Raw genomic sequence first — 24,320 nt, forward strand, 5'->3', positions numbered from 1 at the left:
CTTATCTATTGCCTATTTAGTATTTTCCCCCCACCCCTCCCATCCCTGGTAACCAACAAAGATTGTTACATTTTGTGTGTGAACTTTTTCATGGGTTTTTACAATACAGGTCTCATACAATCTTTTTCCTTTTGTGATTGACTTATTTCACTCAGCATAATGTCTTCCAGTTTTATCCATGTTATGAGTTGGTTCACAGATTCATTGTTGTTCTTTCTCGTTGCATAGTACTCTATTGTGTATATGTACCATAGTTTGTTTATCCATTCATCTGTTGAAGGGCATCTAGGTTGTTTCCATCGTTTTGCTAGTGTGAACAATGCTGCCATGAACATAGGTGTGCATATGTCTTTTCGAGTGACGGCTCTTATTTCTCTAGGATATATTCCTAGGAGTGGGATTGCTGGATCAAATGGTATGTCTATTTCTAGCTTTCTGAGGAAGTGCCATATCATTTTCCAAAATGGTTGTATCGTTTTGCATTCCCAGAGAGTTGCTCCTTCTTGAGGGCGTTAACTCCCGGTACTTCCAGTTAGCCCCATGCATGGGCTGGCCTACTCCTGACACCAGAGAACTCCCTCAGGCAGCAAGACACAGGTATTTGAGGTAGGAAACTGTCAACACATAATGGGAACTGCTGGTGATGTCCAGGGAGGGCCACAGAATTCTCCACAACTCCCAACACAATAATCAAATAAAATTTTTCATTCAATAAATTACAATAAATGTAATAACATCAGCCCATTACAATCCTTTAGTTATCCTTCATTCCAGTCAGGAAGTTGTGCTGATTGCCCTAGACGAAGGGTTGGCAAACTTTTTCTGTAAAGGATGAGATAAATCTTTTAGGGTTTGTGGGCCAAATGATCTCTGTTGCAACTTTTCAACTCTGCTGTACTAGCATGAAAGCAGCCATGTACAATATGCAAACTAATGAGAGTGGCTGTGTTCCAACAAAACTTTATTAATGGACACTGAAATTTTAATTTTATCTATTTTTTATATGCTACAAGATATTGTTATCAGGAGGGACCAGTCCCTGGAGAAGGACATCATGTTTGGTAAATTAAAGGGTCAGCGAAAAAGAGGAAGACCCGCAATGAGATGGATTGACACAGTGGCTGTGACAATGGGCTCAAACATAGCAATGATTGTGAGGATGGCACAGGACTGAGCTGTGTTTCATTCTGTTGTGCATAGGGTCGCTATGAATTGGAACCAACTTGATGGCACCTAACAACAACACAAAGTATATTTCTTTTTTAATTTTTTCCAACTGTTAAAGAATGTAAACACCATTATTAGCTTTTGGGCCATAGAAAGATAGGAGGTGGGCTGGATGTGGCCCGTAGCCATGGTTTGCTGACCCTGACCAAAATCCATATTTATAGCTACCCCACAGACATCTCTGTCCCTCTGCATGCTGCACCACCTTCCCAAAATTCAGCATTTCCAAAATCAAGCTCATCGTCCAAGCAAATCAACTCCTCCTCATGATACTCTGCTTTCTGTTAATGACCTGGGGTGTCTGTTCCTCAGGGGATGTTGTGGTAGAAAAATGCATGAGAACCGCTATTCCAGTCATGTTAGGCTGTTGTTCTTCTCAAACATACCTAGCACATTTCTGTCTTTGGTCAGCTTCTGCCCCACCTCCCCCCACCCCTCTTCACTGCCAAACTCCTACTGAGACTTTGTGTCTACTCACAGTCGCCATTTCATCACCTCCCACTCCTCACTCCTCACCCCCTCCAATCTGGCTTCCACCCCACTGTGCCACAAAAACAGCTCTCACAAAGGTCAGCGATGACCTCAGTGTTGCTCAATCCAAAGGACATTCTTCAGTTCTCATCTTACTTGCGATTGATACCGTTGACTACTCTCTCCTTCTTCAAGCACTCGCTCTCACTTTGGCTGCTCTTCTCTTTTTCCTTTGTGTACCTTCCCTCTGCTACCTGGCCTTGACGTGTTGGAATTCCTAAAGGCTAAATCCAGGGCCTGTTCATCCTCTCCCTCTCTTTTCTCCTTGGGCAATCACATACCTGTAGTTCCCATCCTGACCTTTCCTCTGAGCTGCAGACCCATATCTCTAGCTTTTCACCTGAGACCTCTCATGTATCTTAAAGGATTTCAAACTCTACAAGTGCAAAATAAAAACTGTTCACTTAACCAACTATCTATTCAATTAACAAATAGTTGTTTTTAGTTGCCATCTAGTTGGCTCTGACTCATGGTGACCCATGTACAACAGAAATAAACATTGTCTGGTGTTGCACCATCTTCACCATTGCTGGTATGCTAGAGTCCATTGTTGTGGCCACTGTGTATTTTAAGTGCTTTCCAACCTAGAGGATTCATCTTCCCATACTACATTGGATAAAATTCTGTTGTGATCCATAGGGTTTTCATTGGCTAATATTCCAAAGTAGATTGCCAGGCCTTTCTTCTTAGTCTTAGTCTGAAAGCTCCACTGAAACCTGTCCACCATGGGTGACCCTGCTGGTATTTGAAACAATGGTGGTATAGATTCTAGCATCATAGCAGCATGCAAGCCACCACTGTACTACAAACTGATAGACAGGTGGTGGAACAAATAGTTATTGAGCACTTATTTCTGTCAGGCATTGTGTTAGTTGCTGAGAGAAGAATTTTGACTAAAAAGAGACAGAGTCCCTGCCCTCAGGGAGCTTATAATCTACTAAGGGAGATATATATTAACCAAATCTTCACATCTCTGACTTCCTGCAGTACCTCTCTCTCTACCAAATGGCCCTCCTCCATTGTTCTTATCTAGGGGATTGGAACCACCATCCGTCCTGTCCTGAAAGTCAGAAGTGTCCTTAACACCTTCCCCTCCCTTACCAAATCCCACAGTCTTCCTTCCTGTCCTGTTGATTTATTCCTAAATATTTCTTGACATTAGTTCCTTCCATCCCCATTGCTGCCATCCCAGCCCAGGCTATTGTCATATTTCTTCCCAGACCATTGGTTCATCCACTCTGGCCCTAAATTCAGTTTCCACACCTCAGCCAGATGATCTTTCAAAAATAAAACTCTCACCTTCCCACCCCAACATCACCCCCTCCCACAATGACACCAATTATAAGATTTCTAAGACTTCTTATTGTTCTTAGAATAAAGAGGGGAGCTTCTCACCAAGACCCACAAGCCCCCACATGTCCCTGCTGACCCCTCCAGCCTCATCTCTCAGTCCCTTGTTCTTACCGCACTTCTCTCTCTCACCAGAGGCCTTGTAGTGTGCAGCTACCTCAGTTCGGTATGCTGCTGTTTCCTCTCTCTGCCTGGATGTCTTGGACTCATTCTTCAGATCTTGGTTCTGTTAGGATTTCCTCCAGCCTTCCTCGACTTCTCTTCGGGGTCAGATGCACTTGTTAGAGCCTCGGACAGTACCTTGGCCCACCCCTCATGGCACTAGTCATACTGCAATTTAGGTGGGAAGGTGTGATGCTTTGGTTAGTATTTGCCACCGCTCCCCCAGGAGCTTGCTGAGGGAAGGAACTCTATGTCCTTTTACTCAAAATTCTGTCCTCAGCAACTAGCATAGTGTCTGGTAGAAAACCAATGCTCAATAACTCCTGGGAGAATGGATGGATGAATGCATGAATGCTGTTTCCCTGGCTGAAACACTTTTCCTATCTACCCTTCAAGGTCTGTTCAAACGCTGCCTCCTGCAGGAAGCCTTCTTTGATTCTCTTGGTGGAAATTCATCTCCCTCCTGCGCTCCCTGCACTCTGCATGGTGTAACTTTGCCCAGCATCAGTCGCTTTTGCCTTGTGTTACTATGTTACCCATGGTCCAGATATTTCCTGAGATCCAGGACTAGTCTTGCTCAGCTTTGTATCTCCCACTTGACATGGTGCCCTGGACATGGGAGGTGCTCAATAAAAACTCGTGCAATTGATTTCTTGATATAGTCCAGGTCATTCGAATTCTGACAACGATCTATCCTCTAAACATGATGTCCCACCGCGAAAGGCGGGTGAGCAAAGGCAACTCTCTTCCACTTCCACCCTTGTCATTTTGCTACTCCCCTCTCCCTGGAAATTTCTCAGCCAACAAAAGGATTCCTCTCCCAAGCTCACGGCAAGACTAATGCAAAATTTCCCTCATCTCACTCAGTACTGCTTTTCTAAGAGTTGTTGGTTCAGCAAATTTAGGAACACGTTTCTTCACTCCCTAGGGATCCGTTTCATTCTGCTTGCTGTTTTGTTACATTGAATTTTTCTAAGAATCCCCTTACCTGTGTTTCTATCAACAGCTGTGTTTATATGTATGTATCTACTCCTACTCCTTTATTTTTCTTGCAAAAGTCTGATGAATAAAATGGGAACACAGTGTCTGAGTCAGTGTCCTTTCTTCTCCATTGTGATGAAAAAGGCTTCTAAAAAGTTGGAATATCTCATATGGTATACCTGTTCCCAAAGTAAGAATTTCATTTAAAAAATTTATGACAAGATTTCCTTTTAGCGTCCCCTTCCTCTGGTGTTTTTTGATCCCGATTAAATTCGCTTATCACTGATCCCAACTTTGTTTCGCCTCCCTTTAGCACTTTCATATGTACTGTGAACTCCACTCTATCTGGCGTTTTTGGAAGAATAGGGTGTTCTGTTAAATTGAGTATTCTGGTTACCTGAGTTATCATAATTGGTATACCCACAATTCTCATGGAATTAAAAGTACAGTAAAATTTCCTTCGCCTTATTGCTGGGCTAATTATTTAAAACACTAGTGATTCATTCTACAGGCCAGGTACTATCTCATGGCTTAACGCACGTTTCCTCATTTAATCCCAACAAAAATCCTACAAATTAATTTGGATGTGGAAAATATGGCACAGAGATGCTAAGGAACCTGTCTAAGGCCACCCAGCTGGTGAGTGGTTGAATTGGGATTCAGGTCTAGGTTTTCCTGACTCCAGAACTTTCAAGCACTCATGATGGGATGTGCTTGGTTTGCTTTTCTCTGAGGATCCAGAGGGTCCCTCAGGCTCTCTTAGTTTCCCTTGGCTGCCACCAGACACAACTAGTCATTGTAACACTGTCTGGATGATGTAGGGGTTTTAACTATATTATCCTGCCTTCCTCTCCTGCCCACTAGTCCCTGAAGGGGATTTGAAACTCATGCATTATTAATAGGTCCTAAGATTCTGGGCTCAAAGGACTGTGGGAATTGAGAGGTTGCTGTATAGAAGTTGGTTTTAAATCTTAGTTCAAATCCCTTTTAAAAAAATCTAAGAAACTCAGGCTATACCTGATATGGAAGACCTGGGTCAGTCAGTCCATCAACAAATCTTTATTAAATGCTTCTAAAAGCAAGGCCCCATGCTCAGTGCTGCGGGCAGCTATCCGAGTAGCTCTGGTTTTTGCAGTAGAATTGTGATTTGCAGCTTCTGATGAAAAGGACTATTTATGGCATGCCAGAGCTTATGGAGCTTATGGCTGTTAAATCGGTTTAAGCCTGCAACTGAGATTGAGGTTTTTTCTTGAGGGAAGAAGAAAACAAAACTCAGCACCCATCCCGTGCTGTAAGTTGAGCTCTCGTGTTATGAAACAGTGGGAACAGAACCGAAATTGGCTTTCCTGGGAAAACAATAAACAGGGGCCACTTGAGCTCAATACTTCTGTAGAGTGGGTAAGGATTAGATTAAGGGAAAAAAAAAAAAATCCCAACATTTTCATTGTATGTCTCAAGCACACTTGTTTTTCCTTTAAATGACTCTGAACTTTTCTTGCCATTTGGAAATGTTAACTTTGGAAAGGGCAGTTAGTACAGGGACATGTGGACTGGGCCAGACTGAGGATCATGGGGTAGGGGAGAGAAGGAGGTAAGGGACTGTCAAAACCCACAGTCTGCCTGGGGAAGACGGCATGGGATGTGCAGGCTGAGGTTCAAAGATGAGTAGGTGGGGCTGAGGGTGCAGAGTCACTGCAGTGCAGTGAGAATGGGGCAGGCCCGAAGGACATCTCACTTCAGAGCCATCTGAAGGCTTGCAGGGCTGCTGGTGTGGCTAGCAGCAGAGTGACAGCATGGGGAGAGACCCGGGGAGGCTCAGAACATTTATTTTTCTTTGAGACTCAACATTTCTAAAGAGGAGTCTGCAGATTAACTGTAAAGAGCTGTGCATTGCCCTGCCCCCAGCTTAGCTGACCTATGGCTGTCCATACAGTGCCATGGTGGAGTAGAGCATTGGGGCTCAGCCTGTGAGCTCTGGAGCTAGACTGCTTAGATGCGAATCCTTACTAGCTACATGACCTAGGCAAGTGACCCAACCTCTTATGTTTCAGTTTCTTCATCTGTAAAATGGGAATATTAATAATTATCTACCTCAGAGAGATTTTAAGAGGATTAAATGAGGTAATACATGGAAGTGCCTAAATAGTACTTGGTGTATAGTAAGTGCTCAGAGAAGTTAGTTGTTGTTGTTATTATTATTATTGATAGTATTACAGTGTACTCCACAAAGTGAATATGAAGGGCAGATTTAGGAGACCAGGGCTAGGTAGGTGTCAGGACGTTTAGCTACCTGAGACAAGTGAACAGACATTAGGTGGGACTGGCCAAAATGGTACAAAGGCTCACTGTGATCATGGGCAACTTATTATTGTTATTTTCACTCTCACTTGTCTTTCGGGCAAGTGTCACCCTTTATCTTTGATCATGAAAGATAGCTATATATAATACTGTATTTGTACATCGAGAAATCAAGAAGAAAAACAAAGAGATTTCAGCTTGCTGTGGAGTGGTCTGAATGTGGGTAATTTCAACTAGTCATTTCAAACTGCTTTTATCTTCACAAAAACAAAGATGGGGGCAAGAGAATGGGACACCACAGGTAGCATTGCTGGAGAGTAAGTAATACTAGGAAGAGTAGAGATTGGAATCTGTTATGGGTTGATTTGTATCTCTCAAGAAAATAGATTCAAGTTTTACCCCTGGTACCTGTGGATGTGACCTTATTAGGAAATAGAGCTTTGCAGATGCAATTAGTTAAATTGACATGAGGTCCTACTGGAGTAGGATGGGCCCTAATCCAATATGACAGATGTCCTTATAAAAAAGAAGGCACAGAGAGACAGACACAAAGAGAAGATGACCACGTTAAAATGGAGGCAGGGATTGGAGTTACGCTGCCACAAGTGAAGGAATGCCTAGGACCACCAGAAACAGGAAGGATCCCTTTCCAAAGGCTTCAGAGAGCATGGCCCTGCTGATACCTTAATTTCAGATGTCCAGCCTCCAGAACTATGAGAAAATAAATTTCTGTTGCTTTAAGCCATCCAGTTTTGGGAACTTGTTATGGCAGCCCTAGGAAATTAATACAGAATCTGAAGGACTTTCACTAGAATACCCTACACTCAAATGTCTTAGTGCATTTAAGACTTGAATAAGTGGCCGCTAGTGGTTGAGAACTCAGCTGCTAACCAAAAAGTCGGTAGTTCAAATCCACCAGGTGCTCCTTGGAAACCATGTGGGGCAGTTCTACTCTGGCCTGTAGTGTGGCTATGAGGCAGAATCTACTCGACGCAACAGGTTTACATGGCAAATTGCCAATGTAAATATACATTTTAATGGTCTTCGTATCATGTCTGCAAAATTGTGCTGGGTTGTGAGTGTTTAGTGTTGATAAAGCACCTCAGTGCTCAAGGGAGAGGTTTGAGGAGCAGCGTGGGTGGTCTGGTTTTGTGTGGAGCATGGGGTGTACTCTTCCAAGGATGAAATTTCCCATGGCTCTGCTGACAAGATCCGGACAGATACCATACAGGACAAGGCTAGGCTGTGTATTTAATTTATGGAGTCAGAAGTGGTGGCTAACCTCAGCTAGTGGTTAGGGAGAAACTGAGGAGACTCCAGGCTCTTCTTCCAGGATTCTCAGGGTTGGCTGAGCCTTGCGAAGGTGGCACCATGGAGACTGTAAGCTCTGAGAAGCCAGAAAGCTGCACTGCACTTGGAGGAGAAAACTGTGCCCTCCATGGGAGATCAGAATGGATCCCGTTCAGATCAGGAAGAAACATCTAGAATTTGGCCAGGTTGTCCCTAGAGCAGGTGGGGGAAGCTACAGATCTCGGGAAGAAATGGAGGCTTATGTGGGAACAGGCCTGCCAAGAGAGAACCCCACCACATTCACAGCACCCAGTTCCCTACTTCTGGTGGTAAAACCTTGTCTAGAATGGTGGTTATTCAGAGCCCCAAAGGGTAGTGCCAACATCAGTTTATGTGGTTTATTTCTTCATTATAATTTTAGTTGGTGATTTGTGACCACAGCATCTGGAAATGGGGAAAGCCCTTTGCTGTTCCTTTTGTGGCCGCTACCTATGATGTGAGGATGTCCTGGGGTTGTTCAGCGTACAACCTGCACATCGTTGCATGGTGGCCATTGGCCTGTAGGAGATTTTTCCTGTATTTTGGGTGGAGATTTAAATTTAGAGAAATATAACATCCATCATTTTCTCTCCCTCTTTGGAATGACTGTCAAATATACCAAAAGCAATCAGCTCTGCCTCCTATTCATATCAATGAGTGGTAACCACCTATTTGGGTAGTTTGTGTTTAGAGTGAATTTCTTGAGTGGAGGAATTTTACACATCATTTAGCCTATGATTGATATCTCAAGTGAGATCTTTTAGCCCAACAGAAATGTCCACCTCTGTCCACTGCTCTGTCCACCATGCTCACAGACTCTTCCCACAGGTTGGTGGGGTGCTGGGATTCTCTCCCTCTGGACCTCCTTGTCGTAAGGCAAAGCAGTCTCAGAATGGTCCTGATGTGTCAGCCTGCAGTCAAGTAATTTACAGTGGCCTTTCTACAGCGTCTCCAATTCTGCTTAATTTTGCGCCATCTGTAGTAGAGCCCAGAAAATCAAACTCATGACTGTTGAGTTAAATCTGGTTCATAGTGACAGAGTAGGACTGCCCCATAGGGTTTCCAAGGCTGTAATCTTTATGGAAGCAGACTGCCACATCTTTCTCCCGCAGAGTGACTGGTGTGTTCAAACCTTCGACTTTTCCGTTAGCAGCCGAGTGCTTAACCACTGCACCTCCAGGGCTCCCGTAGTAGGGTTGTGGCTCAAATTAGATTTAGCTAGCACTGACCTTTTGCATGAGTAGAGTAGGAAGCCATGGACATTACATTTTCTTTCTTAGATTTTAGACTGCAGGCTTTTTTCTTTTTCTTTTTTCTTTTTCCAAGTTGCCATCAAGTCAATTCCAACTCATGGCGACTCCATATGTGTTAGTGTAGAACTGTGCTCCATACGGATTTCAGTGGCTGATTTTTTGGAAGTAGATCACCAGGACTTTCTTCCGAGGTGCCTCTGGGGGAACTCGAACCTCCAACTTTTTGTTAGCAGCTGAGCTCATTAACCTTTGCACCACCCACCCAAGATTCCTCTAGGCTATTAGGCTATTATATGTAAAAATGCCCTCAAACAAAAACTCATTCCTGATTTTTCATCAGATCCCACTAAATCGCCCCTATCACTACAATGTATATTATAGAAACCCATCCAGTTAGAGTCCTGGGAATTTGGACATATTCTGTTCTGTTCTCTTGATAGGAACTATATCTGGGCTCAGTCACTTTCACCTTGCTTCACTGAGTCCATCTTTCATCTGTTGAACCCCAACATCAGGCAGAGACTGAGGATCAGGGCTGTGGGAGTGCCTGTAGAGGCCAGAGATTCCTAGCTGCACAGAAATTCACTGTGGTACCTGCCTGCTATGGGGCTTTGGAAGAAATCCTCTCCCTCCCAGCCCCAGCTTTTGAAGTGTATGCAGCTCCAGTCCATCCAGCGATCTGCATTCTCATATCTTTAAATAACAGCTGAGCTACCCAAGATATCCGTATCTTGTGCCTTTGCTTTCTTTGGTGTAATTAAAAAAAGAGAGAAAAAAAAAAAGCTTTCATGTCCTGTGAAGAAACCAAAACCCATTGCTGTGAGTTGACTCCAACTCATAGTGACCCTACAGGACAGAGTAGAACTGCCCCACAGGGTTTCCGAGGCTGTAATCTTTACAGAAGCAGACTGCCATATCTTTCTCCCGTGGAGTGGCTGGTGGATTTGAACTGCTGACCTTTCCATTAGCAGCAGAGCGTTCAACCACTGAGCCACCAGGGCTCCTTTTTGCCAAGAAAAGTGCTATACAAATACAAGTCTTTTGATTACTTTCAGGATATATGTGCATTGATCCAAGACGCACATTCTTTCAGTTGCTTACATTCTTTTTATTTTTAAACAAGGAAGTCTGTTGGGTTTCTTTTCTGTCTGTTTCCTCAACTTAATTTGATCTCCTCATCAAAAAAACATTTCTGCTCATTTTTTTATTTTCAACCAGTGCTGTCAAGAGCATGTGGCCCAAGGCCAGACTGCAGGAGTTAGTACTTTAATACAGACAACTCGCATAGCCATTCGGGAGGCAAACAAACACCCCAAAGAGAATATTGGCAACAGAATAACAACCTCAGAACCAGTGTATAAAAAGAAGAGAGGACATCTTTATATCACATGAAAGTACAAGGCAACACCTTTGGGAGATAGGAGGATATTAAGTGGAATGCCAGGTGTGACACTGGGTGGAGAGGGGGATTCATCACTCTGTTCTCTCAGCCGGGGCGGTAAGCCTGGAGGAGGTGGACATTCCAGACTCCATCTGAAGATTGGTTTTGGACACTGAGTTTCTCTCCTTCCATTATCATATTGTGGTTCAGTGCCTGTAGTTTCAAGTTAATCATTGCCGAGGATGGAGCCGTCATTCCAGTTCCTTGGCTGGCAGCCAAGGCCCAAAGTATCTGCTTCCTCACTGTAAGGTCACATTGCATCAACAGAGTTGGATATAAAAGTCTCAACAAGAATCAAGAAAAGGCTGATGTCTGTTTGATTATTCTTTTGGCTACAGTGAGACACTGGAGGGCAGAAGACATGTGGATAAGCATGGCAGATTGAGTGAGCTCTGTAATCTCCCCAAACCCAACTAAAATGGTGACTATGAAACCTAAAAGGTATAAATCTACAAGGACAAAGAACAAGGGAAAGACAATGACATCAGACAAGAGAGATCAACAAAACTTTGGGCTGTGAAAAGTAGAGGGTTGGATGCTGTCTGGGCAGAGTGAAGCATGATCTGGTGTAACTGCTCGCAGAGAGGGAACCTGAGAAGAAGTAAGTCAGCTTGCATCCCAGAGCCATGGACTGGCCCAGGAATTGGGGCAGCAGCTGACTCCAAAGGCTCAGGAGGAGTGAGGTGGAACTTAGGAGGACAGGTTGAAGATCCATCCAGGGGTCTCACTGCCCAGTCCAAACAGCCAGGCGGCTGTTCCTCCCCTGCTCCAGTAGGAACTCAGAGGTTCTTCCTCTGGATAATTGAACCAGAGGCGATTCAGACTGGGAGAATAGTGCAGAACAGCAGAGAACAGTGCTGGATGGTTCCTAGGATATTGATCCCTGAACCTCATTTCCTCCAAACAGGAGATTACAGGATTCCTGTATGGAGACACTGATTTCCTCATAAGGAAAGACCCACAGAGTCTGACATTTGGGGATCCCACAATGAAATGACTTGATAACCCCACACCGAAGCCACCAGCTAGCAAGCTTTGTACTTGCATATAGAACTTCCAGTTGCTGTCTAGTGCCTTTTCCAAATGTAAACAGACAGACAAAGATCAGCAGGAATAAATCATACCCTAGAATAGATAGCCTAAGAGAGATGAGAAGAGATAGCAGCTATGGAATAAGACTAGATGTTATTAAAGAAACAGAGCAGAAATGAAATAGTCATGCAATTGGGTCAGAAGATCAAATTGAGGAAATTGTGCAGAAAGTAGCCCAAAAAGACAGAAAACAGGAGAGAAAATGATTAGAAAATTGAGGGATAAAAACAGGAGGCTCAACGTCTGACGTTCAGCTATACAGGGGTTCTTGGCCATTTTTGTGTCGCAGAACCCTCTACAAATCTGGTGAAGCCTACTGGCTCCATCTCAGAATAATGTTTTAAAGTACATAAAATACATAGGTGTACAAAGAAAACCAATTACATTGAAATACTATAGTTGTCCAAATATTAAAAAAATAAAATCATGGTGTTATATGAGCTTTTCTTTTTAGCACATTTAAATAACAAGATCTGGCAGCGAGTTTACTACTGTAATTTCAAAGTAGTGATGAGCATAAATGATATTTCAAGATATCTGTATCAATGTGATGTGAGATAAATATATCTGGGATTTCTGTAGGTCACTAGGAGACTACTGTTTTAATTTTAAATTTGTTGAACTATTTACCTTTGGAAACTATATATGCATAGCAAGTTGATAGAGAGCAAAATTAATAAAAAAATTGGAAACCATAATTTTATTTTTTCATTAAGCAGAAAAGGCTAATGAAAACAAGTTCAGTGAAGGTTATAGAAACAGCCTCAATTGGGAAGTTAGGTGAGCAGTTTCAAAGCAGCAAGTTCTTATGTTTGTGTGGGACTTTACAGTTTGCAACATCCCCTTTCACAATTTCGTTATGTGATTTTCACAACAACTTCTAAGAGAAGACAGGAAAGATATTATCATCCTGTTGGTGCAGTGGTTAAGCACTCAGCTGCTAACTGAAAGGTAGGTGGTTCAAACCCACCAGCCACTCCTCGGAAGAAAGATGTGGCAGTCTGCTTCTGTAAAGATTTATAGCCCTGGAAACCCAATGGAGCAGTTCTACCCTGTCTACAGGGTTGCTTTGAATTGTCAAGGACTAGATGGCAGTGGGTTTTGTTTGGTTTGGGTGTCTTCAGTTTATAAATGAGAAACTGAGTCAAAACTCGACGTCAGGCCTCTGATTCCTAATCACATGATACTCTATAGGAAAGAGAGAACAGAACTTCTTATGTGTCACAGCAAGGCTCAGAAACCCACTGGCTTAAGGCTGATTGTCACAGGAAGTGGAGTTGTCATTTGAGGCTCACTTCTCAGGCCAGAGGTATCACCTAAGCTACTGGGATAAGATTATTTTAGACAAGGTACCTCTAAAAGGCAAAAGACCAGAAAGTTTCAGAGGCGTTTCTTTTGCTCCCTGGTCTTGATACTGCCCCTGCTTAAAGTTATTCCAAGTCTTTTGCAGAGTGCTTTCCCAGGGCCCTTGTCTTTGCTAGTGTAGTGAGCTGCTGCAGTTCTTGTTTCTCCCCTCTATGCTGCCCTGTGCGACTGTCAGTCATGGTGCATGGCCAAGAATGGTATCACATTCCTGGACACTTCGACTTGGCCAAGGAGTGGGCACACAGGATCCAGGCCAATTGGAGGTGTGTCATGGAATCTTCTGATTGGAGGCGGAAGGCTACTTTTTTGTTTTTAGTTTTAAATCATTAAGGGTTTATGTGTGGAGTTGCTAGCAGATATTTTCTCTGATATGTGGAGACAACTCCTCTGACGTAAAAGAAAATGGGACTAAAATAGAGAAACAAGCAAGATTGAGATATAGAGACAGCAAAAGAGAGGGAGGAGTGAAGAAGCTGAGAGAGAAAGAGAAGAGAAGAAAAGAGAAGACAAAGGGAGAAAAAAGAAGGAGGAGGAAGAGAAGAATGAGAGACATTTTCTGGGTCCTTAGTGGGTTTGCTATGAGTTGGAATCGACTCTATGGCAATGGGTTTAGTGGGTTTGCACTCTGTCCTGGGGTTTTGGTTCCTTGAATTCTTCCTTCCGTCATCCTTCCAGTATTCTCCCTACCTGTAGAAGCTGAAGATAGCCTGTTGCTTAAGCCAATTTGAGTTGACTTTCTATCACTTGCAACCCAAATGATCCTGACTTCTCACCAGGGGCCTGCAGGCATTGTAAGACGTCAGGATTTGCTTCTGGAACCTCTCCTTCTCGTTAAGGCCTCAGCTGTCCCAGAGCCACAGCTCCCTCAGGCACCTCCCAAGCTTCCCAATATTCTCCCTGGGTTCCTCCTCAGGTGCGCACTCCACGGAGCTATGTCTGGGCCTTCTCTGATTCCAAACTGGTATTTGTTGTTATATTTAGTAAATGTTTATTGAGCATAAATATGGAGAAATACAGCAACCATTACAGTAGAAATAAAGACGTATCTAATTATGAATCAATGTAAAAAGGAATTCCTTCCCTAAAACAAATGAAAAGCTTTAAGAGGCCAGAGTAAGGAGTGACCATTCCCAGTGGGGTCTGGAAAGGTTCCGTTGGTATTTTAGATGGGCTTAAGACAATGGGGTTAAAGGAAAAAGTGTGAGCTTGGTGGCATGATGTGGTATGTCCAGGAGGAAGAGATCCAAACAATCCAGCAGAAGGAGGTGCTTGTAAAGCACTGTAGAGGTGCTGAAGCGTTATTATTATAATAATATCATTAATGTAATAATATTATTTATTATTATTATAAATAAAGCATTATTATAAAGATGTGTCAGGCAGTTAATTAACAAAAATACTTTATTATTTTTATTTTATTTTTTATTATTTTCTGGATTTTGTATTTTTTTTTTAATTGTAATTTATTGTGTTTTCTTTTCTCATTCCAAACAATCATTTCCATACCTAAGTTTGTATTCATAGTTATGCATTCATTTTCTTAAAGAAGGACCTTAGACTTGAACCTTGCATGGCCCTTCTGTCCAGGTTAGACCATCTGGTAATGCACTCCCAGCTCGAGTGTTAATGCATGGAGGGGGGCTTTACACATTTGAATCTTAATGGTATGAAGGCCTTCAATCCTTAACATGAGGGAGTGACTAAGGGAGTCATTTCAGGCCTGGGGAGATGGGTAGGCTTGTTGACTTGGACATCCAGTCAATCAATGCACAGTGCTTCTTCCGTGTCAAGGTGGGCACAGCCTCTGTGGCTGTGCTTGGCTGTGTTGAGCGAGGACAGAGAGGTAGTGGTTTCTGAAGGAGGGTGGCTGGCAGCATGCCTGCCTTCCTGGAGGCCTTGTGTGCCACCTGCTGCAGGAACCTGCGCTCTGCCCTTTCCCTTCCTCCAACTGGAGTTTTCCATAGGAAGATGGAAGCCTAGCTTTTCCCCACTGGTATGCCTTCTTGGTGGAATTCAATGGGCTAACATGGGTTAGCTTGTCATGAGATAAGGAAGAGAATTGTGTTTTTAGCTGGTTCTAACTCCAGAGAGTCAAGTTATGTTCTGTGTGTGTGCAGGTGTATGTGTGTGTGTATGTCTCTCCAGAAATCTTTTCTCTTTAGAATAATCTGACACAGATCACCTTACCGATAGCTCTTGAAATTAACCATCCTGAACAAACGAAGATTTGAGGTTCTTTGTTCTTCTTCTTCATCTTTTTTTTTTTAACCTCTGCTACTCCTAGAGTTTTAAAAAGATAATCAAATCAGTTTTTTGCTATTTTTTATTATTGTAAAAATATACATAACACATTTGCCAATTTAACATTTTTCATGCATACAATTCAGTGACACAATGATATCAATCATGTGATATTCAAATCAGTTTTAAAATAACCTGAATGTTCAAACCCTCTTCTTTCAATCCAGACTGAAAACTAGCAAATATGAACCTGTCAAATATCTCCCTGCCCCCATCTGGATTTCCAAATCCTGGAAGTTGGTTATCCTATGTCTTGGCCTGAAAAGACGAGAGACATCTGCAGGCGTTAAAAGTAAAATGCCTTTGGGACCCAGCACAAAGTCCACCTCTTCCAGAAAGTCTCCCCAACCGTTCCAGCCTTCCTTCACCTCTTCTTCTTGAGAACCAAGAACAGTGATGGTGATGGTAGATACAATCAGTTGAGAGCCTGTTATGTTCCAGAAGCTCCATATATATTATCCCATCATAGTACCCACAAAGGCCCCATGATGCAGAAATAATAATGACAATAATAATGAAACTAGAGGTAGATATATCATGAAGCTGATAAAGCTTAAGTTTCAGGATCTTTTATGTCATGGATTGAACTGTGTCCCCCCAAAATATCTATCAACTTGGCTGGGTCATGATTCCTGGTATTGTACAGTTGTGTACCATTTTGTAATCAGATGTGATTTCCTTATGTGTTGTAAATTCAATCACTATGATCTAGTAAGATGGATTAGCAGCAGTTATACTGATGAGGTATACAAGATTGGATAGTGTCTTGAGCCAAACTCTTGAGATATAAAAGAGAGAAGTGAGCAGAGGCACATGGGAATCTCCAACCACCAAAAAAGCGGTGCTGAGATCAGAGCGCGTCCTTTGGAATTGAGGTTCCTGCTCAGAGAAGCTCCCAGACCAAGGGAAGACTGATACATCACAGGGACCTTCCTCCAGAGCTGACAGAGAGTGAAAGCCTTCTCCTGGAGCTGATGCCCTGAATTTGGACTTGTAGCCTACGGGACTGTGAGAGAATAAATTTCTCTTTGTTAAAGCCATCCACTTGTGGTATTTCTGTTATAGCACTACTAGATGACTAAGACACCTTATGTACATGGGCCCCATGTAGGAACATGGAATGGGCCCTAAAAATGTGTCTACATGGTCATATGTTTTGTAAACTTGGCAAAAGTAAAATATTTTAACAGCAATCAGTTAAGACTGCTGTCTCTTTTTATACCAGCTCCCCTCTGTCATTGTCACTTTGTGTTAGGTGGCTTTGTAGTAGCTATGGGCACTTTGAGAAGCACCAAAGGGGAAGTTTAGTTGGAAATGCATTTAGTTTGGGTTTCTTGGGTGTATTTATGTGACTTGCAGTCACTTTATTATCTGGTTAAGTTGCGGAGTTCAGGAATACTCTGGCCATCTTCTCTGACAAATTACCCAGTGTAAAGAAACAGGGACAGTGACCACCAGTGATTGCTGAGTGCTGTCCATTCAAAGATCAATAAGATTACTGTATTTTATGCAATAACACAAGCTTTTTTTTTTTTTTTTAACACATTGTTGTAAAGAAATAGCAAAGCATGCTAATGAAAATACCTCGCAGGGGAAGGGCGCAGTTGGCAAACAAATATGGAAGATTTGTGTTATTTGCATAAAAATACAGTAGTCATCTCCCGAGAAAACCTGAAGTGCTCTGAAATCTTAGGTCATATACAGAAGAAACTTAGTAAGGCTTTTTCCATCTTTGACCACAATCCTAAAATGACATGTCACAACAAGTAATAAGTTGTAAAGCTGAAAATTTTTTCTCTAACCTAGCAACAATAACATAAATCAAATCTGACCAACTATACTGGAGAAAAGACTGAATTATCTTTCTGTTCTCTGTACAGAAAATATCACAAACATATTGTTATATGAGGAGATGATTGAAGAGTATGAAAAATGTAGGGAAATATAAAGTTTGTCTGCAATTAATTCACAAAAAATACTTTATTATTTTAAGAATTTTGTAGTATTTTGATATTTGTTAGCTTTTAAAAATTTATAATTTGCTGTGATTTCTTTTCTAATTCTAAAATCATCATTCTCATACATAAATTTGTATTCACAATTCTTACATTCTGTTTCTTAAAGAAAGACCCTTGATTTGTGTAAATATTAGGCCCCACAAAGCCTGGACCTAGCCCTGGTGGAAACTCAGGAAAATCACCAAAAAACTCTTTGTTCCTCAGAATATGTTTCGTCTCATATCAATGGTGAGAAGGTAGGTATGAAGATTTCCTGATCATTAAATATACATTGCTGTCAACAGCAAGACTGTTCAATTTCAGTAGTTCTGGCAAAATCTTTTTTGGGGTGTGGAAAGGATTACATTCTAACTACTTCAGTTGTCCACAAGTAGCTTCTGTTTTTTGGGATCAAGGCCAGGTGCTATCCAGCACTGTCCCATGCCGGCAAGGAGCACAACTCGACATTTGCCCTGGAAGGCCTCAGGATTTCACTGGGACAGAAACATCTGCCCTCATCGGTCATTAACTGGGGAAGTACTTTGGATCCTTTGGGAAGACCGACAGCGCATCCCTTTGTTCTCACTCATTTGCCTGCTAATGTAAATAGGGCTGGTCTAGCAAACACATTAAGCCTGTTACCATTGAGTCGATTCCTACTCATAGTGACCTGGAAGGGTAGAATTGCCCCATAGGGTTTCCAAGGCTGTAATCTTTATGGAAGCAGACTGCCACACCTTTTCTCCCATGGAGCTGCTGGTGGGTTCCAGCAGGTGACCTTTTGGTTAGCAGCTGAGCACTTAACCACTGTGCTACCAGGGTTCCTTGGACATGTTATTAGGAGGGACCAGTCCTTGGAGAGGGACATCATGCATAGTAAAGTAGAGGGTCATTGAAAAAAAGGAAGACACTGAATGAGATGGAGTGACACAGTGGCTGCAACAATGAGTTCAAACACGGCAATGATTGTGAGGATAACGCAGGGCTGGGCAGCATTTCCTTCTATTGTACATAGGGTCGCTGTGAGTCAGAACTGACTTGAAAGCACCTAAAAACAACAATAACAAGAAAATACATAGGTTACTGCACACAGAATATAAATTTAAAGCAAACAAGTAGAAACATTTATTCCACAAATTTTCTACTTCTTTTCCAGTCATGGAAAATCCTTATGATAGAAGTTTTCTTGGTTTTCAAGTAATCTCCTTAAAAATGTGTATGAATATATAAGCTTGCTATTATATGGAATGGAGCCCTGGTGACACAGTGGTTAAGCGTTTGGCTGCTAACCAAAAGGTTGGCTGTTCGAATCCACCAGCTGCTCCTTGGAAACCCTGTGGGGCAGTTCTGCTCTGTCCTATAGGGTCGCTATGAGTTGGAATTGACTTGACGGCAATTGGTTTGCTTTTGGTTTGGATTATATGGAATAGTGTTTCTCTGCAAAGTTTACTAAGGTGTTCCTCAGCCAAATAGTCTCCTTTCCCCAAATCAGAAAAAAAGATGAAGTTAACACAACTTTTAGCTTTTCCCTATAAGTTTCTCTTAGAAGGTTAGTGATATAGTTGATCAAACATTAAGGGAAAAAATAGGAACTGAGGATTTTTACCTGTTTTCCTACTCACACCTCCTTGTGACACTCTAACCAATTGGAATCACAGTCTGGTTTTCACCAGGCAAGGTTTCTCATTTGTCTTGTGGCCCCCTACCCACCAAGTCCATGCTGCCAGTGAGTAAATGGCCCTTTTAAGATTTTCCTGACTAAAAACGTGGATGACTTTATGTGGTCAGGCTGAATCATTTTGATTTATAAGCACACACCAAATAAATATCCAGAACTCCCCAAATGGGCAAATTTCAGATGGACTGGCCCCCACAACTAAAGGTTTCATAATCGACTGGGCTTAATTAGGTGAAAGACGTGATATGGGAGTGTCACGTATGAAGAAGCCCTTTTCTTCTCCATAGGAAGTATAATAAAGTGATTGAGAGCATGAATTCTTGACCAGATAATCAGTTATTTCACTTGCTAGTGTTTGTCTTAAGAAAATTACTTTATCTTTCGGAGCCTCCCTTTTCTCATCCATGAAATAGTATAGTAATACTCTGATGGTCAACTGCCAGTTTGCTCTGGATCCATTGTTATGCTTCTTCTGTTTTGAATCACAGGGGGCCTTATTTCCCAGGATCGTTTGCCCTCCAGCTTCCATGTAATTTCACCCAATAAAAGGTCTTGGCAGAAGGCTTGAGGGCAGGAGAAAGAGAAGCCAGGGCCTCCCTCCTTCTCACTTGCTCTGCTTCCTGTGGCATACTGGTAGTAGTTGTGTCTCCTCAGGGGCTCCAGAGTCCACCAGATAGTCCTTCCCTTCGTGGTCTCGTTTCCTACATGGAGTCCTCATCATAGTTTGAGCTCCTGCCAAATGGTCCCGGCTTCTTTGTTCTGGAGAACGACATCTTCCCATTGTCTCTCCAGCCCCAGGGTTGGTAGCAATTTCCTACTTTTTCTCTGAGTTGCCTCACATCCCCCTGCTTGGCCTCTCAGCTCTTCCCTATATTCAATTCCTTCCATTTGAGAGTCCTAGAGTGGTTTCCATTTTTTTGGCTAGACCTTATTGACCATGACAGATAGCAAACTCACAGGGCTATTGGGAGGACTGAGTGAGTTAAGGTATAGAATTGTTTGGTTTATGTCCTGGAATGTAGCAAGTGCTCAATAAATGGTAAATATCAACATTGACATTCTCAGCAATGATTAATGATTCTGAGAGGACAGTGTATGGATTAGTTTTTTTTTTTTTTTTTTTAGTCTTAGTGGTTACAACATGTTATTCCTTAAAGTAGAAAAATCTAAAATGGACACGTCTGCCAAGGAAGACTACTGAGTATCTCTAGCTCATGTGCAGTTACCAGTTTCCATAGAAACGAAGCAAAGAAAGTCTGCTAAAGGAACGCTAGGAAATAAGTAGATTCAGGTCTGTATCATTATGTCTCAAACACTTTAACACACAAGAAGACTGTTATTACTATTATCTTATTGTCTCTTTCATATCTTTTATTCTTATAAGATGCAGTAGACCCAGATTCCTTTTCTGTGCAGAGGATGACACAAAGTATAGGATTTCTTTGCTGCAAGCACAATCCATAGTACATCCCCAGTAGCAGTGCTTCCAAGGCCATTGTTAATTGTGTTTTATCTGCCAAATTGTTGGCTAAACCCAGCTCTTGTCATTCTGTGAATATTCGGAGGTTGTTTGTTGTCTCCTGTTAAGATACAGCATCAAAAAGCCAAAAATATTAGTTTAAGCAAAATTCTAGAATGGAGAAGGACAAACTGAAACTGCATTTAACATCCTGGCAATGAGACCTCAGCTGGGATGGAAATATGAAATTCACCTGCATGGGGGGATTCTTGGGCCGTTTGGTTACAGCCCAATTCCTTGGTATCCCTCTTTAGTTCTTAGAATTGGTGGAAGCAATGAGAGAGGCAGCTCCGAGTTAAACCTGCTAGAATTTGAATCTTGTTTCATCTTATAAGCACTCTTAAATCTTTTCTAAAAAGTGGAAAGACAAGCTACTGACTGGGAAAATCTTTGGAAACCATATATCTGACAAGAATCTAATAACCAAAATATATATAAAACTTAGATAACAACAAAAAGACAAATAACCCAATCATAAAATGGGCAAAGGACTTGAATAGACATTTCACCAAAGAGGACATTCAAATGGCCACCGAGCACATGAAAAGATGCTCAGTGTCGTTAGTCTTCAGAGAGATGCACATCAAAATCACAATGAGATACCATTTTACTCCCACTAAGATGGCTAAGGCTAAGATTTAAAAAAACACAACAAAACAAACCATAAAATAAAAAATGTTGGTGAGGATGTAGGGAAATTGGAACCCTTATCCATTGCTGGCAGAAAATAGTGCAGAGGTTTCTCAAAAAACTAAAATAGAGCTACCATATGACCCAGAAATTCTACTCCTAGGTATATACCAAAAAGACTTAGAAACAGAGACTCGAAAAGAGATGTGTACACCAGTGTTCATTGCAGCACTATTCACAATAGCCAAAAGGTGGAAACAACCTACGAGCCCATCAGTAGATGAATGGATAAACAAAATGTGGTACATATATACAATGGAATACTACTCAGCCAGTAGGAGAATTGAAGTCTTGATACTTACTACGGTATGAATGGAGCTTGAAGACATTACGCTGAGTGAAATACACCAATCATAAAGGACAAGTATTGTATGACCTCACTTATATAAAAAGACACAAAATGGCAAAGGTACAGAGAGCAAAGTTTATTAGTGGTTACCAGGGGTGGGAGGGAGGGGGAAAACTTGCATTGATTAAGGGTAGGTTTGCACAGCTGATTATTGCTCTAAATAAGTACACTTGTAAAAAGTTGAATTGGCAAAACTTATGTGATAGATATATTTACAACAACAACAACATGAAAGAGTAGCTGCTGAGGCTGCTTATGTACAACCAAACACCTCATAGGATTTGGTTCCTTGGTTTGGAGGTTTAGAGTCATGGTTCCATGGGACATCTCAGTTAACTGGCCTAATAACATATTTAGAGCCTCTGTTCTACCTCCTAGTTTGTAGTGTAGTGCCTGGAGTCTTAAAATCTTACAAGCGGCCATCTAAGGCACAACATTCTATTCACCTGGAACAACAGAGGAAGAAGGAGAGTTAGGAATAGGAGGAGGATATGGACTGTGGGGCTAACTGCCTCCTTTGTCATGAGACCAGAATAACTAGATGGTGCCTGGCTACCATTACTGAAAATTTTGATCAAAGATTTCATAGAAGAATTCTGATCAAAAGGGGTAAAATTCAGAACAGAATTTTTAATTCTCATGGGCTTTAGACTTTCTGGAGCCATGGAGGGTGGATGAACCCCTGAAACTATTGCCCTTAGATAATCTTTAAACCTTCAACCAAAAATATTCCATGAAATCATCTTGAAACAGAACAATAGTTTAGCTTAACTAGTAAAAAAGACCTACCTTGAGCATTGTGCTCTTTTAAGAACTATCTATATGGGATCAAATTGACAACAGCAACTCAAAGATTAGATAGGAACCTTAGAGGGCAGTGAGATTATGTTAATGAGGGAGGAACAACTCAGAAAAGAGGGTGAGAATGGTTACACAACTCAGAGAATGTAATTAATATCATTAAATTTCACATGTATAAATGATTGAATTGGTGTATGTTTTGCTGTGTTTAGTCTCAATAACAACTACAAAATAAATAAAATTTAGAAAAAAAATGCCTTTGAGAAAGGAGGAATTGAGGCAATAAGAAGGAAATGCAAGTACTTAGAATACCAAGGTGAACTTCATCACTTTTCTGTGCAAAAGGAGACTTGTAGGTGTCCACCAGAAGAATTCTTGTGGTGCTGGGAGGTTGGGCTTGGTTATGGTTGACTCTAGCACAGTCAGTAGAACCCCCTGTCCAATGGACTTCTTTGAATTATCAGCTATTACTAAGTATATGCTTAACTGAGCTTGTTAGAGCACAGAGAAAATAAAAACAATAATAGGGGATAAATCCCCTTGAGGGCTTGTGATTGGATTGAAACATGTCTATGGAGGACAGGATGGCAGAATGGAAGGAGCTCTAGGCTTGGAGTTGGAAGCTCTGGGGCCATTTTGGTTCTGCCACTTTTGAGCTGTGTGCTCTTGGGTAACTCACTTCATTCATTCATTCCTTCATTCATTTTTCACAAGAGGCTTGAGACAGAGAGTGCATGACTCAGTGCAAAGCAACACCAAACAGGAAAAGCTTGCTTGTGAGTGAGCTCATGATGCACATAACCAACATCAGAACATCAATCGATCAGCATATATTGAACACTGACTCTGAAACAAGTATTACTATAATAATTACATTGCAAAAACAACCCAGAATACCTTTTTCACAAGGGTTGGCTATGGAAGTGGGAGGGGAGAGCTGATATTTGCCTAATGGAAGTGAAGAAGAACTTCAGATCAGAACCACAAAATCAATAACTCCTCTACAGCCTCTCTCAAGCCCCTACTTGGCAGAGCCCCTCCCAGCCATCTCTGTTCTTCTAAGGGTGATTCTTCCACCCATGATTTCTGTGGCCACAGACAAGAGTGTTGCATCTAGTCAGAGTTCTTAAAAGCATCCAGCAATACTCCCATGGCCTTATTTCCCACCAGGAGCCTACTTTCTCACTGTGATTTTGTTTTTTAAAGGAAGACAAGTCTTCACCTTAAGGTTAAAGTAAGAAAAACAGAGTCATACAAGGAATATAGGGATGAAGGCTTCCCTCAGGCAGGTCCTGGTTATCATGGCATCCAGGTGACTACTTAAAGCACTCCAGGGAAAGTCATCCCAAAGGGGACAAGGTGACTCTCAAACATGCTATCATTCATGTTCCTTCATTGCAAAGTTCTTCACAATTGCCAGTGAGCTAATCCTCCCAACAGAACTAAGAAGGCGGATCAATACTACTCTCCCCTTTAGAGCTCAACATTATTATCCACTTTAGGACTCATTATCTTATCAGCCCAATTACTCCACTTTTAAAGTCTCATCAGTGCTCTCTTGCAGCAGTACCCCATTTTGTGATTGCGAGTCTGTGTCACCTGTGAAATGCTGGGCCTGCTCTCCCAAGAAAGGCTGGAGCTAGGCAGGTGGTACCAGAGACACCATGGGGCTGCATACCGTCAGCATTCAGGGTTACTGCAATGTGAGGAATCTAAGTAACAGGTGCAGGGCAGCCACCAGAGATTAGGATGCCCACTGACTCACTGGGTTGGGACTTTTCCAACCCTGGGAAAGTCATTTCTTTCAGGGATTCTGTTTGTGTGTCTTTAGAATGGGGATCACAATAATTCCTGTCTCTCTTTTTCTTTTCTCTTTTACAGAGTTATTAGGATAAACTATAGTTATGAAAATCCTTTGGAAGGAAATACAGTAGAGGAATGCAAGAGGTGATAATG

This window comes from Trichechus manatus, unplaced genomic scaffold (genome assembly GCF_000243295.1).
Source record: "Trichechus manatus latirostris isolate Lorelei unplaced genomic scaffold, TriManLat1.0 scaffold00014, whole genome shotgun sequence".
Lineage (NCBI taxonomy): Eukaryota > Metazoa > Chordata > Mammalia > Sirenia > Trichechidae > Trichechus > Trichechus manatus.